General features: G+C 41.2%; 1 long non-coding RNA gene across 1 annotated transcript in view; it reads right to left on the bottom strand.

Moving 5' to 3' along the window:
• Positions 1 to 5,000, bottom strand: part of LOC138949808 (uncharacterized) — an 8,937-nt gene that overhangs the window by 1,310 nt on the left and 2,627 nt on the right. Inside the window, exons 2-3 of the long non-coding RNA XR_011450461.1 lie at positions 3,671 to 3,751; positions 2,353 to 2,469 (exon numbers count right to left, since the gene is read on the bottom strand). This is a non-coding gene — a long non-coding RNA (uncharacterized lncRNA). The remainder of the gene's footprint in view (positions 1 to 2,352; positions 2,470 to 3,670; positions 3,752 to 5,000) is intronic.

Genomic DNA, 5,000 nt, shown 5'->3' with positions numbered 1-5,000 from the left:
AGTGGTGAAACCCGTTTTAAAAAAGAGCGAAAACTGTTTGAGTTATAAGCCTGTGACTGAGGTGACCCTCACACTGTTACCAGACACTCCCCGGACTTATATTAAGCCTAGCGCAGAACCGCGCGAGGTGACAATCATGCGACTCATTTCGTGGTGGAGGGTCACAATTAGAACCATGAACCAGGAAGGTAAGAGAGCGTCAGACGAGCACAAACAACTTTTGAATGATGGCAACATCACATCAGTTGCAGCAATTCACAGGTCCGACTCAATTCTTCGCACTGACCACCCACCAGCCCTACTTTGGGCACTGTGGGTCATAGGCAGACACGTTACGGCATGAGCGATGTTCATTATATTTAGTCAAGTTTTGACTAAATATTTTAACATCGAGGGGGAATCGAAACGAGGGTCGTGGTGTATGTGCGTGTGTGCGTGTGTCTGTGTGTGTGTGTGTGTGTGTAGAGCGATTCAGACTAAACTACTGGACCGATCTTTATGAAATTTGACATGAGAGTTCCTGGGTATGAAATCCCCGAACTTTTTTTTTCATTTTTTTGATAAATGTCTTTGATGACGTCATAGCCGGCTGTTTGTGAAACATGTGGCGGCATTGTCACGCCCTCATTTTTTAACCAAATTGGTTGAAATTTTGGTCAAGTAATGTTCGACGAAGGCCGGACTTCGGTATTCCATTTCAGCTTGGTGGCTTAAAAATAATTATTGACTTTGGTCATTAAAAATCTGAAAATTGTAAAAAAAAAAAATTATTTTATAAAACTATCCAAATTTACGTTCATCTTATTCTCCATCATTTGCTGATTCCAAAAACATATACATATGTTATATTTGGATTAAAAACAAGCTCTGAAAATTAAATATATAAAAATTATTATCAAAATTAAATTTTCGAAATCAATTTAAAAACACTTTCATCTTATTGCTTGTCGGTTCCTGATTCCAAAAACATATAGATATGATATGTTTGGATTAAAAACACGCTCATAAAGTTAAAACGAAGAGAGGTACAGACAAGCGTCCTATCATTCTCAGCGCAACTACTACCCCGCTCTTCTTGTCAATTTCACTGCCTTTGCCGTGAGCAGTGGACTGACGATGCTACGAGTATACGCCTACGGTCTTGCTGCGTTGCATTGCGTTCAGTTTCATTCTGTGAGTTCGACAGCTACTTGACTAAATGTTGTATTTTCGCCTTACGCGACTTGTTCATACTCTGTTCATGTTCATGTTGCATACTCTTTGTTCATGTTTAGAGTATTTTTGGTTTGTTGTGGTATTGACGACGAGGGGGAGGAAGAGGAGGGTGTGTGTGTGTGTGTTAATGATGAAAGTGATAACGATGATGATGAGGATGATGATGATGATGATGATGATGATGATGATGATATTGATGATGATATTGATGCTGCTGCTGATGATGATGCTGATGATGATGATGATTATGATGATGCTTATGATAATGATAATGATGATGATGCTGATGACGATGACATATGTGTTTTGTTTAAGTACTTCGGCTAATGTATTGTTGCCATCCATTTAGATTTGTTTTTGTTGGTCTGATTTTGTTTTACCTTCCTACTTCATAGTTCAAATTGTTTCCATTCAATCCCACAACCATAACCCAACACAATAATATAACAAGAGGCGAAGCCTTCAAGGCTCACGTAAGAAATCGACAAACAGTAACACAAACTCAATCACTCCGTCACACACACACACACACACACACACACACACACACACACACACACACACACACACACACACACACACACACACACACACACACACACACACACACACACACACACAGTAAGCATAGGTGAAACTGTGCAAGAAAGCGAGACACTAGATCAAATGACGAAATGTTAAAGTTTCTACCACAGACATACACACGCACAAACACACACACACACACACACGCACACACACACGCACGCACAGACAGACAAAGTTACGATCGCATAGGCTACACGTACGTGAGCCAAAAAAACCACCACATTGCCCCAATATTATGTCTTATGACCCTTGCATTACGTGTCAGCGTTGCGGAGCTTAGGGTCGCGGGTTCGTCTCAAGGCCTGGACGGACACGGGTCAATTTTGTGTGCAGACTTATTGGTGGTATCCATGTCCCATTAGCGTGTCACCATACTTGCACGTAAAAGACCTCGGTCATTCTGCCATTAGTGCAAGTGGCTGATCCCACCAAAACACGCATACACCTGTCTATCTCATGATCTAAAGTCGGGAACATGCACATTATGGTTTCTCCTTGAGGGCGTAAAACAACAGTTATCAATCATGCCAGCGTTGAGTAGTGACGTACCGCAAAGCTGCCCGGACTGGTTGCTGTAGCGCTGGTCACACGAACACGTGGACTTGACACAGCCTGCTCCGGCCACACAGCTTCTGCTGGACCCACAAGCACTGCCCAGTGCTAGCTCTGGACATCACACATACAAACAGAAGTATGTATGCATACACAGGCACGCATAGAGATACACAAGCACGCATGTGTAAGCACATGTGCAAGGTATGACCTTAACAGTTACCGAGGGAGAACAACACTACTTGTCTAAAGTTTCTGGCTTCCTAGCTTAAACAAGAAGAGCAAACGCTCGATCGAGTCACTTTCGCAGTTCTGAATATTATATGAGGCATCAGATGGACAGGAAGAAATTGCTATTCACAACACAATGAGTCACGTTCACATAAAATTTGAGCCCGGTCACTTTTATAGTTTCCGAGAAAAGCCCAACGTTAAGTTGTGTGTTGCCAAACAGAAAAGGCTAGTTATCTCCCTTGTTTTTCTGATAACGTTCGTAAAAGGCTACAGATGTAAATACTTTGATGTAAAGAATAATCCTACAAAGTTTCAATCACATCCGATGAACTTTGTCAAAGATATAAAATGTCTAATTTTTCCTTTGACGCTGACCTGTGACCTTGAAAAAGGTCAAAGGTCAACGAAACCATCGTTAAAGTGTAGAGGTCATTGGAGGTCACGACTAAACAAAATATGAGCCCGATCGCTTTGATAGTTTCCGAGAAAAGTCCAACGTTAAGGTGGTGTCTACGGACGGCCGGCCGGACGGACGGCCGGCCGGACGGCCGGCCGGACAGACTAACACTGACCGATTACATAGAGTCACTTTTTCTCAAGTGACTCAAAAAAAAGCAAATACTCCTACGACTCTACTTTATCAAATAGTATGAATCAGACACAAATTAACTGTTCAAATGGTCTGATTAAAAACGTTCAAGAAAATGATAACTTCATTCTGATCAATCAAAATTGTATCCAATTGTGACCTTGACATTTTTCCCAGATAGAACCTGACGTGTGTGCAGAGGAAATGAAACTGTGAGAGTCTGTAAAGTTGCAACGATCTAACATCAAACACACACAAAAATACAACATTTTTCATTTTTTGAACCAAACTTTACCCCACTGTGGCCTTGACATTTTTGAAACTCGACAAATTTGAGTCGTATATATAGAGGTCATCCAGTACGACGCAAACTTCATTGCGAAGAATCACTGACTCAGGTGCGCCAAAAACGTTTGAGATAATTGTCCATGCTGAAAAATCGAACAATCAAGAACAGACATACGGGTAACAGGAAACGAGAGATGTACTCACTGCACTGGGACAGGTTATCACAGACGGAACCCTGGACACAAGTTGTGGTCGCCGCGCCACACGCCGATCCGATGTCCAGTCCTGTTTTGTTTGTAATATAAAACAAGTCGCGTAAGGCGAAATTACTACATTTAGTCAAGCTGTGGAACTCACAGAATGAAACTGAACGCACTGCATTTTTTCACAATGACCGTAGTCCGCCGCTAGTGCAAAAGGCAGTGAAAGTGACTCGTCGCGATGTAACCTTCGTGGTTGAAAACGACGTTAAACACCAAATAAATAAATAAATAAATAAAAGTGAAAGTGACGAGCCTGTTTAGCGCGGTAGCGGTTGCACTGTGCTGCATAGCACGCTTTACTGTACCTCTCTTTGTTTTAACTTTCTGAGCGTGTTTTTAATCCAAACAGATCATATCTATATGTTTTGGGAATCAAGAACCGACAAGGAATAAGATGAAATTGTTTTTAAAACGATTTCGGAAATTTAATGTTAATCATAATCCAAGCGGAGCGCGGGCGAAGCCCGCGCGTAGCGAGGTAGTTTTTTTTTTTCATCTCCCAGCACTGAAAATTTTTTTGCCAAGTGGTGTCTGTCTGTGAACATTGTTCTAGAATTCATCTTTTAGCACAATATTAGCGACACTGTTTGGACAATTCTATTAAAATTAGGCGTACAAACTGATTTTGTTTCGGGGAATCCTCTCAGAGGATCAGAATTTTCATATAATATCATCGGAAGCTGTTACAACGGGAAAATGTGAAACTTTTGTCACTTTTTAACATGGAATTTCATCTTTGAGCGTTTCAAGCGGACTTTAATAAAATAGTTATTTGCGAATTAAGCAGCGGAAGACACTCACCGGTTCAACATGTGTATGGTCATTAAACCTCAAAACATTTCAGTAAGTGGTTTAGACAAACACCTCGGACATGTGAGGGTGACTGGTTTGTAGCTGAAGAGTTTTTTTCTAAAGTGTGTTCTAAATACAAATGACGTACTGGTAATGATGTAATGAGTTGTTCTAATCTTGTTCTTGGAACTCTTGCTGTTCCAAGCTTGTTCTTAGCAAGTCTTGGTGACGAGAACAAAGACTATCAATGAAATCTTTAGAAATAACCTCTGACAACGACGACGATGACGACGACGACGACGATAACAACAACAACAACAAATGACATCGACGACGACGACGACAACAACAACAACAACAACAACAACAACAACAACAGCAACAACAACAACAACAACAACACGAGAACAACAACAATCACGACAACGAACATGACAACAACAACACCAACAACTACGACGACAACTACAACGACTGGG

The sequence above is a fragment of the Littorina saxatilis genome, linkage group LG16, assembly GCF_037325665.1.
Source record: "Littorina saxatilis isolate snail1 linkage group LG16, US_GU_Lsax_2.0, whole genome shotgun sequence".
In the NCBI taxonomy this organism is placed as follows: Eukaryota; Metazoa; Mollusca; class Gastropoda; order Littorinimorpha; family Littorinidae; genus Littorina; species Littorina saxatilis.
Note: the sequence above shows the minus strand (reverse complement) of the source record. Positions and strands in the feature narration are given on the sequence as shown.